The sequence below is a fragment of the Culex quinquefasciatus genome, chromosome 1 (assembly GCF_015732765.1).
Source record: "Culex quinquefasciatus strain JHB chromosome 1, VPISU_Cqui_1.0_pri_paternal, whole genome shotgun sequence".
Classification (NCBI taxonomy): Eukaryota; Metazoa; Arthropoda; class Insecta; order Diptera; family Culicidae; genus Culex; species Culex quinquefasciatus.
In genome coordinates, this window is record NC_051861.1 from 130,613,561 (window position 1) to 130,629,152 (window position 15,592).

General features: G+C 37.4%; 1 protein-coding gene across 2 annotated transcripts in view; it reads left to right on the plus strand.

The window, feature by feature from the left end:
- The window catches only part of LOC6041687, a 204,589-nt gene extending 196,291 nt beyond the window's left edge, over positions 1 to 8,298 (plus strand). For both annotated transcript variants that reach the window (XM_038266684.1, XM_038266685.1), the window contains one exon: positions 6,758 to 8,298. The gene's annotated coding sequence lies outside the window, so the exon portion shown is untranslated. The remainder of the gene's footprint in view (positions 1 to 6,757) is intronic.
- Positions 8,299 to 15,592: the final 7,294 nt, after the last annotated feature.

Below are 15,592 nucleotides of genomic sequence, written 5' to 3' on the forward strand. Positions count from 1 at the left end.
AGGAATGTTCAGTTCGACGAGTTGGAAAAAAATATTGAAACTCTTCTTCTTTCGACAACGATCAAAGTGTCAAAGTTGACATTTACCGAAAATAAGCCCCCCTTAACTCGACCCGATCAAATCACCCCACACTAGTCAATCCAAGCAGCCCGGGCTCCCCAAATCAAAACCCAGCAAGCCATTAAATCAAACTCGCCGCTTCAACCGTCACCGCGCACTTTCCCACAAACGTCACCTGCGGCGAGCTAAATTTGCACGCTAAATTGGTCACAGCAAGCCACGCGCACACACACCCACCAGCAAGTAGCTGGAGAGAAACGGTAGGAAATGAGTCCGATAATTGATGATGATTATCGTCGGCTGTCATCGCGACACAGGTGAACCTCCCCACCGGAAATGTTGCCAATTTGATTAACCATTAAACCGGAAGATCACGACTCGCTTGTGTGTGTGTGTGTTCATGTGTGTCCGTGTGAGTGAGAAGGAGACAAAAGGCGAAGGAGAAGGGGGAAAAAAGAACAAATACAATTACGCCCATAATTAGTACCCAACTTTGCGTGCGCGTGTGTTTACTCCAAATCAAATTTGCATGCAAACAAGCGGGTGAGCTTTGTTTACCGTGGTCAGCGGATTTTTTTTGTTTCGTTCGTAAACTGTCCCATTCCGGGCAAAAATGGCAGATTATTATCAGCTTGTTATGCTAATGATGAGTGTGTGTGTGTGTTCGCAGTTGAGAGAAAGCCATAAAAGTACTGTCACACAAACACACACACACACACTCGCTCATCAGTTTACAGTTATTATTATCGTTGGTGCTTGCGTGTGGGGCGTGATTGAATCAAGTAGGCGTTGACGTGAGCTGGGGGTGGGTACGATGCGAATAAAAATAAAAAATAGCCTGCCTCGATTAAATTAATATGATAATGTACCCACGGCGCGGTGTGGGTCTAATGTTTCATAATTAAATAGACCATTTTTTTAAACAAGCAAACGAGATAATGTTTCATTCAAGCGGAAAACGATTAGTTCGGCGCTGAAAGCAAACAGGTAATTAGGTTTTATTTTTTTGTAATTAAGTTTATTGAAAATTAAAAATGAGCAAAATTTCATCAGCGTGTACTGGGTGACATTTGCTGAAAACTTTGACTGCAAACTGGACAAGACCTACCTTTTGTCACTGTGACAGTTTCCGAATAGTTTCAAACAATGTGAAATATTTCTTAACAAGTGTCAAATTCGCCAAACAGTGTTGCCAATTCGGTCCAAAATTATTAAAATGTCACAAATTACCGGATCACCGCGCGATAATCACCCTCATCGAGTGAGTGCATGAAGGGTGCCCCCCCCCCCTGGATAATCCGGATCAGAACCGGTTCTGTCACCGGTCCAATTTCTGCAGCTTGTCGAACACGCTTAATCCGCTTTATCGGATAATCATTATTTCATCGCACAACCCGGTCATGTCACGGAACCGGCCCGCCGGATTTTTTATTTTCGGTGTAAAATTTCCACCGGTCCAGAAATGTCTCGTTTCGCAACTCCTCTTTCATCATCCTCCTCGAGGGGGCGGCGTTCACTTTTGAACATGTTCATTTGTCTTGTTGTTTTTTCTCGCAGTGTGGGCGAGCCGACATCGCAGCAAGCCGTGACGTGTCTTTGATGCCTGGAAGTTTTTTCTCCCCCTTTTTTTCGTACTCGGCACAGCAGCTTACTGCGATCACCGCAAAAAAAAAGTAACCGCACGTGTTTGAAGTTTGTGGGTTTGTTGGTTCTCGAAATTTGGCAGCACTGGAACGCGTGGGGGGCTGTCAAAATAATTTTGTCGTTTGAAAAAACGACATTGTTTACAAATAGCTCCTGCGTCCTTTTGAAAAATTGAAAACGTTTTCAGATGTAAACAAACTGACCATTCCAAAATCACTCAGATTTCATTTCAATCGAACCTACTCATATTTGAGTAAAAGATGCGCAGATTACAGTGGGTAAAATAAACTCAAATCAAAATCGATTCATTTTTCATGAACATTTAATTTGACATCTGCCTTCTTTACTCAATTTTGGGTAGGTTCGTTATTGACGAAATCTACGTAATTTTGAATGGGCGTTACAGAAACTTGTTGACAACAATTTTTCACTCAATTTCGAGTCCAATTCGCATATTTTTGCGGCATCTTTCACCTTTTTCCAACCTCAAAAACAAATGCTCAACCCAGCCAGTACAAGCACATTCAAAGTCAACAATCCGTGACATAAAAAGGCGGAAGCCCTTCGGGCCCGCAACCAACCGGTTTGTTTACCAAGAGGTGCAAAACCGGAAAGCAATTGCTCAACCAACCACTTCTAGCTTGAAACCGCTTCAGGAAAATTGTGTTAAATTCGCGCTAAATCTGCCCACTTCTCGCTGAGAGTGCACTTTTTCAATCAAACGCTTATTTCATCCCGATAAACTTATGATGGCAGTGCAGGCGGGAGTAATGAAGACAATAAAGTCTTGCCGGCGGGTTGATTCTTTTCAATCAAAAAGTCGTTCCGGTGGCAAAAAGCTAGATGGCGAGAAGATGAACTGGCGAGTCCAGAACGATGGCCATAAATCATCCAGGATTTATTTCTTTTCGAAAAGGGGGAAAACTGAGATTTTTTCTGAAAAAATGTGTAATTTTTCAAGAAATCTGGCAACACTGCCCCAAATGTCACCGCTTACCCTATTTTAGCGTCACCCTATGGCAGCAACCCGTCACCGTCCTCGTTTGATGTCGGAAGACATAAACGATTCGTCGTCGTAGTTGGCTTTGTCGGACGGACGGACGCGCGTTGTCATGGCAGAGCACTCAATGAAGCAAAGATTAAAAGGAGTGTGCTGTGTGCAATATAGTGAGAATAATTGATCGTTAAAAGGTTAGATTGTGCTGCTACTTTATTCGTTTTGACGCGGAATTGATGAAGAAGAGTGGCTGACTTCGTGCAGCAAAAGTGAGAAATATCAAGTTTTTCTTATAATACTCTTTGAGCGTGCATTGTTTTGGTTACGAACAACTTTTTGACAGTTCGTGCAAACTCGCTTTGAACGTACACGCTCACTGGAAACAACTATTTTCTGAGTTATTTTTACTCAGATTCCTTCTAAATTCAACTTTCAGAACTTAGAAATTAGTTATTTTAAAATGAGTATGCGTCAAAACGAACTAATAAACCAAAAAAGACCCAAAAATTGCACCTCTTTCCTATGTTTGGCCAGCTGCCTAACCAAACAAAAGTTCCGACTCTCGCGGGTGACCCCCCCAGGAACTTGCCTTTCAATGGAGACCTAATTACCGCGCCCAGCACGTGGAGCTCGGTACGCACATCCGACGCGCTCGCCTTAAATGTCAGAACATTTGCCGGCAGTCCCAAAAGAGCCACTTTCCTTTGCTGGCCATCGGCTGTATGCCGAAATAATAATCATCAAAACGAAGCAGGGCGAGCTAATTTGTACTGCTCTTGAGCGGAGTAGGCCCTGCCTGCCGGCAGACGACCGAAAGTCGGCAGAAACATGGCCAACTGGGACCGGCCAACGACGATGGTAAACAGAGATCGCAGCAGGCATAACTTCTTTGTGGGTGGTGGTGAATCCCCTAATTCAATTTTGGGACTTCTCCGGTCGTCGCAGCAGATGGATGAAGGATGTTTAATTTTGACAGGATGGTTCTGGAGCTTTTTTTGAGGGAGTTTGCACGGAGAGATTGAAGTTTGAGTAATTTTTACGCAGATTTTGACAGCTTCAACTAAGTTTTATTGTTGATCTGCACGTATTTTTTTTTGCAAAAAACCTTGTAAAAAAATGAACTGTTATTTTGTTGTCAATTTGACAATTTTGACAATTTTGACAATTTTGACAATTTTGACAATTTTGACAATTTTGACAATTTTGACAATTTTGACAATTTTGACAATTTTGACAATTTTGACAATTTTGACAATTTTGACAATTTTGACAATTTTGACAATTTTGACAATTTTGACAATTTTGACAATTTTGACAATTTTGACAATTTTGACAATTTTGACAATTTTGACAATTTTGACAATTTTGACATTTTTGACATTTTTGACAATTTTGAAAATTTTGACAATTTTGACAATTTTGACAATTTTGACAATTTTGACAATTTTGACAATTTTGACAATTTTGACAATTTTGACAATTTTGACAATTTTGACAATTTTGACAATTTTGACAATTTTGACAATTTTGACAATTTTGACAATTTTGACAATTTTGACAATTTTGACAATTTTGACAATTTTGACAATTTTGACAATTTTGACAATTTTGACAATTTTGACAATTTTGACAATTTTGACAATTTTGACAATTTTGACAATTTTGACAATTTTGACAATTTTGACAATTTTGACAATTTTGACAATTTTGACAATTTTGACAATTTTGAAAATTTTGACAAATTTGACAATTTTAAACGTAAAAGTTACTCAATTTTGACTTCTCCGTGTTTAAAGAGGGATGACTCGTGGAAGGAATCCGTCATTGTTTAGCTCTCTGAATGGACTTTCATTTCTGGAGATTTGTGGGTCAAATTGGATCATTATTCGAGGGTGAGAACGGAAAAAAAGTACGCCTGCCGTATGACAGTAGGCGGTGCGTTGTTTTATGTTTTCAGAAGGGTCGAGAGCGTTCATTAGGAAAAACTGGGCTGTGCAAAATTGAAATTTTTCCCCAGGAAAAAAAAATCTACCTGAAATAATGTTTGAAAATGAACGTAATTGAAGGTTGCTCATTTGAATGCAAAATTTGACAGCTCGAAATTCTCAAGATCAAAGCGTGCCCAGCGCAGCTGGGCGAGTTTTACTAAAGATTTATTTTTTGCCGGAATTGTGCCCCAAACAGACGCAAATCTTTTTCAACTCTCGTCAAATTCCATCGCAAAACCTCACCGGATGAATAACCTTGTTCCGTTCCGACAAAAGCCGTCAAGCAAATACCACCTCCGGGTTAGCCACAGAGCACACATACAAAATCACACGTACACATTGATTCATGTGCTCGCTCGGTGTTAATTAAATTTAATTTCCACAGTTCAAACAGAAGGGGGGGAAGAAGCGCAAAAAAAGCTGGCTACCCTTTTTTTCTGACAGTTTCGAAAAAAATTCGCAGCAGGCGGCGTCGACGACGCCAAAACGTGAAAAGTGATGCCAAAGGACAGGATTTGTCTTTCGTCATTTTTTATGATTTATTTGCGGAAGGGGGCTCTCCATTGTGTTTGAAAAGCACGTGTGTGTCGAACAATGGTGATGGGAAAATGAAAATTGAGGTTGGTAGAAGTAAAAATTTAATTACACGGAGCACGATGATGATGATGATGCTGATGAGGATGCCGAAAGATCGGGGCGAGATAAAAGGCCAGTGTTGCCAGCTAATCCGAGACGGAGCCTCACGTCAGAACCTACTGCGGTCTGATTTCATTTGCGAAAGGGTTGATGAAAACGAAGGTTTAATTTGCTTTAACTTCTGTGTTCTGATGTTATTTGTGTGTTATTTTAGCGTGTATGTTCCCCCTGAATCGGTCTCCGGAGGGTTGTTTTAAGATTCGGAAGAGGGAAATGAGTGGGGGTTGGGCATTTTATTTAATCAGTGACCCTGATGTAAAGTTAAATTTGGAATAAATGACAGAAAGCCTCAAATTTAGGAAGTCTGAAAGGGTTGATAAGATTATAGATTGTGATTTTGTGGCTCTTTTATGTTAAAACTGGTTTACAAAAGGCTTTAACTCCTTCTACTTCATTGATAGAATCAGCTTCTAGTGAAAAAACTAGGTAATAATGACTAATTTTTGAGAAACTTATCCGGCAAAAATTCTAATTCTCCCTCTCAAATAACCCACATCGATTACACTGCTAGAAATAGTTACCCACATTCGGAGCTGACATTTACAATATTTCACGAATTTAAAAAAGCAATAAGCTGACCTTTTTCCCTCCCACTGAACCCTCTGAAATGACACCAATTTGAATTTGCTCACCGAACTGTGGGTGCAGAAGGGCTCTCCAAACATCATCCTCTGTCCATTTTTTTATCATTTTTTAACGCACACACACGCAATCGATAACTCATCGATACCCAGCAAAAAAAATCATATGTTATTCTGGTTCGGCTGAAATTTTTCTCTAACAACCCCCACAAAAAAAAATCTTCTACCTCATGAAATTCTAATTCACAACGATGATGACAACGGGATGTCTGTGTGTGTATGTTCGATCCACTTTTTTGTCATACATTTTTCGCTCGCAAGAGCAATCGATCGCTTCCAGCGATCCAAAAATTCAAATCTATTCCAAATATTTTCCATTTTCCTCACACACACACTCACACAGGCAAAATAGTGGACACCTGTGGCAAATTTTTCCATAGAAAAAAATTACACACACACAAACTCAGAAAATCTCAACAAAAAAAAAAGATAGAGCGCAGAGATCATGGCCGTGGTCGCAGATGGCCATGAAAGCGTTTTTTATACACTCTCAAAACTTTTTGCGTGATGACGGCGCTGCTTTGTTTGTTGACAGCGCTCCCACGTGTGGGTGCGTGTTTTGCGGCCTACTACGATTCGATTGTGGTTTTTCTGTGTGACAAGCTTACTCTGTTTTGAGAGGATTTCGCTTTCGCCGTCAGTTTTAATTAAATTTCGCCATTTCGGGGATTACAGTCTAAAGTTCTGGCAACACTGGTTGAAATTTTGCTTTTTTCTTCTTCTACTTGCAGATTTAGCAGCCGTCGGAAACAATAAGAAATCCCAATCTTGTACAGAGCCAAAGAATCCCGTGTACAGAACGTGAAGCAACTTCACGAGAAAGGTTAGTTTTGTTTGAACAAATTATTTTCAAAAAAAAAACAAGCGCAAATGATTTCCGCCAACACTGATTTTCGAACTACTGTCGCTACTTCACACAAACAGACGAACTCACTTAAACTAAAACGCTCGCGCGCGCTAACAAACAATAGAAGTCATTCAACCAAAACAAAACAAACACACGCTACTAATTGTAACATAAACGGTACCGTAAGTTTAGGGTAAGCAAAACAAAAAAAACTGACGGGAGCGATCCCGAAAACTAAAAACAATAACATTGGAACAGTTGAACGTCAAAGAAATGTCAAAAGTGTAAACAAAAAAAAAAGGGTTGAACGCGTGTGAGTGCGAACGAAGGAATGAGTGAGTACGCGTTTAGCGTGTACGCAAACGCCAAATTTTTGACAGCTGTCAAAAACACGCGCGTGCACGCTGAGCTGAGATAAACGTAAATGGTGACAATTCATTTTTTTCGCTAGAGGAAAGTTACGCGCAGACTAAAAAGTAATCATAAGCTAAAGAAAAACAGATCGAATTACTAATCGATGCGGAAAGTTTTTCCCGTTCAGAGTAGATCTTTTTTAAAGGTTAGGGCGGAATGTTCACGGCTCTCAAGTTGTTGTTGAACGGTTAGATGTTACTTTTTCCATCCGGAAATGTCGGGAACACACTCAAGTTTAGATTAAAGTTTGTGTTTTATCCGTTGTGTTTATGTCGAAAAGCTGTGATTCGTTGGTGGTGGTGACGCTTTGTTTACGTTGGAGGAGGCGGCCCCAATCAAAAGTTTAGAGACACGAGTTCGGGACACAAAATGGATTAATTAGTTTGCTTTTCATTATCGAGGTCGGAAGTAGGCGGCGACGCCGCGTTGCCACGGCAACGTCTGATGAGCTAATTAAAACGCGTTTTTCCAAAATGCAAACACCTTTTCGCGGTCGATGTCATTTTGACAGCTGCAAAAGGAAAATGGCGCGCGGAGGAGCGCAAACAAAGCAAGCCATTTTTTTCGTTGCACGTTTTTCGAGGGGGAGGTGAGAATCAAATTTAGATTCGGCCGGAATGGAAAATTTTATGTGTTTGGCGAAAATCAACCCGGCCCGACGCCTCGTCGGCGGAAGGAATTTAATTTTGGACGAACGTGATGAACCGGAAAAAAAGTCGCTTTTTTATCTGTTTGTTTTTCCGCGAGCTCGTGCCGCCTCCGGGTTTGGGAACACTTCTTTATTTTTTGTTATTCGACCAAGAAATTTCGTGTAGCTTAAGATGTTGGCCAAAAGAAGAGTAGGGATGTTGACCGAGGGGTTCACCACTAGTGAAAATGTTAGTTCTTAACAAATTTACTAAAATTAAAATTCAATAAAGTTGTTTCAAATATCTGTTTATCCACTTTTGCAAGATGGCTCAAGAAATGTCAAATTGACAGCTGTCAATTGACATTTTGTCAATTTTGTCAACTTTGTCAATTTTGTCAATTTTGACAATTTTGACATTTTTGACAATTTTGACAATTTTGACAATTTTGACAATTTTGACAATTTTGACAATTTTGACAATTTTGACAATTTTGACAATTTTGACAATTTTGACAATTTTGACAATTTTGACAATTTTGACAATTTTGATAATTTTGACAATTTTGACAATTTTGACGATTTTGACAATTTTGACAATTTTGACAATTTTGACAATTTTGACGATTTTGACAATTTTGACAATTTTGACAATTTTGACAATTTTTGTCGATTTTGACAATTTTGACAATTTTGTTAATTTTGACATTTTTGACAATTTTGACAATTTTGACAATTTTGACAATTTTGACAATTTTGACAATTTTGACAATTTTGACAATTTTGACAATTTTGACAATTTTGACAATTTTGACAATTTTGACAATTTTGACAATTTTGTCAATTTTGACAATTTTGATAATTTTTGACAATTTTATCCACTTTTGCAAGATTACTGAAGAAATGTTAAACTGACAGCTGACGTTTGCTCGCCGACGCCATCTTGTTACTTGCAGGTTTTGTTTAGGGACCATCCATAAACCACGTGGACACTTTAGGGGGGGGGGGGTGTATGGCGATTGTCCACGATCCATACAAAAAAGTTTTTTTTTGTATGGACAATTGTCCACGAAGGGGGGGGGGGGGGGTAAAAGATTCCCAAAAAAGTGTCCACGTGGTTTATGGATGGTCCCTTACTGACCTAGTCAATTACTGATCATCAAACAAACACAAAATGTGTGCATGTGCAACTCAATGGAACAAAAAGGGGAGATTCTTTTTAGACACAATCCACCAGACAAAAAAAAACCGTAAACACACAATCTAAATAGATAAACGATGAAAACCAAACAGGAAATTGTTTCAGTGTTTCAGCTAACTAGAGATAAACAGAACAAAAACCAGATTTGTGAGCAAATATATATATACATTAAACAAAGCTAAGAGGTAAGTCTTATGACGCAGAAATAGCAAAAGTGACAATTCAACGCGTAAACGTAAACACATTCTCTCTATCTCTTTCTCGATCCCATGTCAAAACAAACATAAACACACCCACACTGAGAAAAAAAATGGTTCATGAAACACAAAGCGCATCAAAACAAAATAGTTATCGAATACATGGATAAAGGACAACTAAACCAAAATCAGAAGAAGAAAAACAACCCTAGAACAACTTGATATGATAAAGTAAAAGCTTTAAGTGTCGTTTGAAAACTACCAGAATTACCGTTTTACCGAAATGTCTCCTACCAAATATAGCAGAAAAGTTAAAATTACCAAAAATACACAAAATAAACACAAAACACACTGAGAAAAATCAACACAATCCTACAGAGAGAGAAAACAAACAGAAAAAAGATGTTTTTATGTTTTATTGTCAAACTGCGCGGTGCAAAGCGAAACAAAACACACAAACAATCGAGCATCTCTGAATGTAAATAAACTAAACAAACAAAAACTATCTTTCAAAAAAATACACACACAAATAATCATGAGCTAAACGAAAACAATGCAGACGAATGACAGCGAAAACACAAACACAAACAAAGACTCTTTTGAACTCTGCTGAAAGAAGTAAACAAGAGAGCGAGAAAAAACACAGTCTCTCTTACACACTCACACAAACAAAACGGATCTCAATGTTTCATATCTATACGTGAATGATGAATATTTAAAAACAAACACACTCACACAAACTAAACAAAAGCCATCAAGCAGCAGAGAGCGCGCGCTCGCGCTCACGTGAGGCACGCTCACGAGAGAGAGGAGAGGAGAAATTCTGACTCTGATGAACAAAGTAAACAAACTGATTAAACACAAACTCGTTAAGGTGAATAGATAAATTATTGAACGAAAAAAAAGAAAAAAACAACTTAGATAAAAATTAAAGACTAAACAAAAAAAAATCATACACACTCACACACACAAACTCGTGACAGGTGGAGATAGTTTCCAGCACTTGCTTTGATTTGTCGCTGCACGCTGAAATGCACCCACAGAAAATTTTGCACATGGCCTGCTTTCCGGTTTTGGGGTTCGTGCTGGCAGCACTGCACACTGATGATAACATAAATACATAAAAATAAAAAAACTAAAACTGAACATGAAATCGAATCTTCCACAACCTTTGATAGAGCCGACGTGTAAGGTGAACAAACTTTTAACAAAAAAGGGGTTTAAGAACAAAAAAAAGTATTGCACAAAAGCACACAATTTAAAACATATCATTTACCAAGCAATACATGGCCTGCATGTGTTAGTCGCGTGATATTTAGGAGAGGTGTGTGAAAAAATAGTGTTGTTTCAAATTACTGTGGAGGTTGTGATGCAAATCGAGAAATTAAAGTAGCATTGACAAACGAGAAAATTTGGAATTTTAAAACTGGCAACACTGACAAAAATAAAAATGACAGATGCCTACACGCTTATTCAAATCAGACAAAAACAAATAATTTTTGGACTTTTACCCAAACGACCAGCTGCTCCAAATTCACCACACTCCATTCTAGCAGAACCGGAAGTACGCAGCTGCACTCCGGGCCGGAAAACAAAGGGTATAATTATGGGCGCAACACACGAGTTGGGAAACCCCAACGAAACTCGACAAAACTAGTGAACCGCCGTCGGAAGACCGCACAACTCGCGCGCGCGTTTTCTAATTAAAATCCATTAAAAGCATGAAGAAGCGCACCTGTGTGTGTGTGTGTGTGTTTTGCGGGCCGAACTATTACACACCTGCGAAGCTGTTTTGCGTGAGTGTGTGCGGTATGTTTGCGGGAGTTGTTATCTGAAATTGGCGGAAAAGGGGCAGGGTTGCCAGATTTTAGAATTGAAAAAAACAATTAAATTTAATTAACCCTGAAAGTTTAAAAAATCAGCAAAGAAACTAGCTTGACAGCTGAGAAAGTGATGCCAGATTCAATTTGTCAAAATATTTTTTTTTTCAAATGTGACAATTTTGTCAGTTTTGTCATTTTTGTCAATTTTCTCATTTTTTTAATTTTCAAAATTTTCTCAATTTTCTCAATTTACTCAATTTTCTCAATTTTCTCAATTTTCTCAGTTTTCTCAATTTTCTCGATTTTCTCGATTTTTGCAATGGAGTATGTCCATTCGAGCAGTTTTTGCTTTTTTCTACAATGTATTTCTTATGGAGCGAACTGTCAAAAACTGCTCGACTGCGGGTGCTCCATTTTCGCAATTTTCTCAATTTTCTCTTTTTTGTCAGTTTACTCAATTTTCTAAATTTTCTCGATTTTTTCGATTTCGCAATTTTTCCAATTTTCTCTTTAGTGTCAGTTTACTAAATTTTCTCAGATTTCTCAATTTTCTCCATTTTCTTAATTTTCTTATTTTTTTTAGTTTACTCTATTTTCTCATTTTTTTTTATTTTCCCAATTTTCTCAATTTTCGCAATTTTTGGAATTTTCTCGATTTTCTCGATTTTCGCAATTTTCTCAAATTTCTCTTTTTTGTCAGTTTTGTCAATTTTGACAGTTTTATCAATTTTGATAGTTATCTCATTTTTGTTAATTTTATCATTATATCAATTTTCTCAATTTCGCAATTAAATCATTTTGTTTCAATTTTCTCAATTTTCACAATATTCTCAATTTTGACAGTTATCTCATATTTGTCAACTTTGACAGTTATCTCATTTTTGTCAACTTTGACAGTTATCTCATTTTTTTCAATTTTCTTTTTTTTCAATTTTCTCAATTTAATCATTTTTTTTAATTTTCTCAATTTTCTCAATTTTTTCGATTTTCTCGATTTTCTTAATTTTTTCAATTTTCTCAATTTTGACAATTTTGACAGTTATTTCATTTTTGTTAATTTTCTCAATTTTCTTAAATGTTGTACTCTGGCTTAAACTTTCTGTTTGCACTGCTCTGACGAAACAGAATAAAATCTATTAAATATTGGACTTTGATAGCTGAGAAAGTGTTGCCAGAATCACTGATTTGAAATCATAAATTTTGACAGTAGTGGTCGTAGATTCATTCAAGTGTGAGTAAGAAGAATGAAATATACTCGATATAGGGTAGGAAGCACTTATCTCAAGAATTCAGTGTAACAAATGGACTAGTGATGCCAGAAATACAGATTTGTCTATAATTGATATTTTGATATTAATTTTGTCAGTTTTGTAATTTTTGATATTAATTTTGTCAATTTTCTCATTTTTTTAATTTTCTCAATTTTCTCAATTTTCTCAATTTTCTCAATTTTCTCAATTTTCTCAATTTTCTCAATTTTCTCAATTTTCTAAATTTTCTAAATTTTCTCAATTTTGTCAATTTTGTCAATTTTGTCAATTTTGTCAATTTTGACAGTTTTTGACAGCTTGTTAATTTTTATTTTTTCTTTTTAAATCTTGTCAACTTTTCCTTTTTTTGTCAAGTTGACAAACTTTGTAAAATTTGCAATTTTTCTATTTTTTTTAAATTTGAGCAATTTTTAAACTTTTTTTAATTTGCTCAATTTTGTAAATTTTTTTTCAATTTTGTCAAATTTGTGGAGTTTGTATTTTTTTTTGCAATTTGATCAGTTTTGTAATTTTTTATTATTTTTTAGTTTTGTCAATTCTGTCAATTTTTTAAAGGCAAGCTTTGTGCGTGAATTGCATTCTGATCGGAATAAATTTCACTTAATTTTCGTTGAATTTTGGGCGAAGTTTACTCTAATCTAACAGGCGCCGCTTTTTCTCATTTCTGAGTAGGTTCGGTTTTGACAAAAACGGAGTGATTTGGAATAAGAGTGTTTTATTGAATGTTTGTCCAAGTCTGACAAAAGAGAGTGAAATCTACACAAGTTTGTGCTTTAACAACTAAGAAAGTGTTGCCAGAATTAATGATTTAAAATCAGAAATTTTGACATCGAAGATTTATTGAAGTGTGAGTTAGAACTGAGATTTCACAGTTCTAACTCGATATTGGGTAAAAAGCGCAACTGTCACCTATATTTGCATTTATACAAGAATTCAGTGTTACAGCTAGAAGAGTGTTGCCAAAATCACAGATTTTTTTTTGTACTAGTTATTTTGACATCAAAGGTCGGATGATCATTCAAGTTTGACTAATTAACTAAATTATTGTAGTTTAACATCTGAGAAAGTGTTGCCAAAACACTGATTAAAATTCTGAAATTTTGGCAACACTGGCTTAAACTTTCGGCTCACTATATTAAGCGAACAAAGGCCAATTGAAAGGTGATTAAGCAATGTGAAATATATCCAATATCGAAAATGGAAAAGTGTTGCCAGGATCGCTGATTCATTTTGACAACCTTAATTAACAATGTTGATTCATGCAGGTTTTTCTGAGCCGATTGAGATTTTTACCTAAAATTGGATAGGAATCGTAGCTGTCGGTTTCTCAATGCAAAATAAAATTCCGTTTGACAGCTGATCTAGTGTTGCCAAAATTACTGACAAACTTTCAAAAGTTTTGGAAACGAAAGTTCACTTGAATGCAAATGCAACTAAGTAAAAAAAAAAACAAATGTATAATAAAATTCAGAATTAAAATTCAAAAAGTTTGACCATATTCACTAGTATTTTCAGGATTATTGCCAGCACTGTTTGAAATTTTTAAGCAGGTGTGACTAATCAATCTGAAATCTTTCCTAAACTGAATCGGTAAACACTAGATTGCAAGTTGCCAGTTGAGAAAGTGTTATTAAAATCTACGAATTTTTGCTACGAAAATCGGGTTCATGCAAGGGATACTAATTTGAGAGAAATTTGATCAAAATTGAGTAAGAATCCCAACTGAGTAATTGTGGCCAGAACCATTGGTTTATTTTGAGAAATTGTATTATTGAAAGTTTAGGTGAGTAGATTGATGTAAATGTACTCAAATCAAGATGAAGATTTCAGCTGTCAACTTTTTATATTTTTTTGATAAAATGAGTTTGATAATTGACTAAGAAGTTCTGGCAACACTGCCCCGCAAAATTCACAGTGCTTGCAAGTGTGACTAAAGTTCACAACATAATCGTTAGCCTAGAGCGCGCGAGAGGACAGCTCTATTAATTATTCACGTGCTGGTCGTGACCCCCCCTTCCCCTTTCCTCCTCCCCTCCAGCAATCCTACGGGGAACCGACACTCACGTGCTGGTCTATGGAGAGAACCAATAAAGATGGCGTGGGAACCATTTTGTTAGTCTCGCACACATATCCTCACTTCTTTCGCGAACAGTTTGAAAAGGGTTGAGAAAAGTTTTTGCTCCGCAAAGTTTTGCGCGACAGCTGTCAAACGCGTTCGACGCGCGCTGTCAAACGCGAAACGTCAAACGCCCTTTTCAAACAGTTTGCTGACCCCGCGGATGTTGTTGCAATTACGACGTGCGTTGGAGTAATTATTCGCTGGCACACTATTTAGTGTTAATGATTCACAAATATACGGTGCCATCAAAGATGGCGGACGTCGCCTGCTAGGTTGCGTGACAGTTGGCGGGGGGGGTGGAGCGCGCGCGTGATTTCGGGGCCCTGACGAGGGGTTGGACACTTCACACACAAAGTACCGAAATGAATAATTTACCGGACGGGAATCAGTGGAAGTTTTAAGCGAGCGAGCGCGACGACGACGACGGAACAAATCCGATTTTCTCGTTTGTCAACGGTGACGTAACCTGTGACAGAGAAGGGGGGGAGGGGGGGGGGACAAAATGGTTGTTACTCGAAACAAGTTTTCGTTCTTATCGTGAATGTTTTATTTTGCTAGCACACAACACACAGTGACATAACCTCCAAAATGTAACGTTGTACGCTAAAAACAAAATGATAAAGTATGAATGTGAGTGAGTGAGCGAGAGAGAGAGAGAAAGAGAGAGAGAAAAAAATGAACCCCAAAACGTGCTGGAAACTATCACGCTCATCAAATGTTACACTATGATGAAACAAAAACAAAAAAAAAACATGAAAACGACATGAATATAAATTTATATTTTTCTACAAAAACAAGAAACTAGCAGTCAAACGTACACGATTAACAAAAAAAAAACAAGACCAACCGCGAGTGCAGCAAAAGTCATCAACGAGCTCGCGCGCACAAACGCAAACACAAACACACGATTTATCTCATAAAACAAACAAAACAACAATGGAAAGCTGGACAAAAGAAAGAAAAACACAACTCGCGCTGTAATTACACGTCCCATTTACTACAATCCTAGAGGGCGACGCGGACAATAACTGTACTTTTTACCCTTTTCCCCCGCCCTTTCCCGACA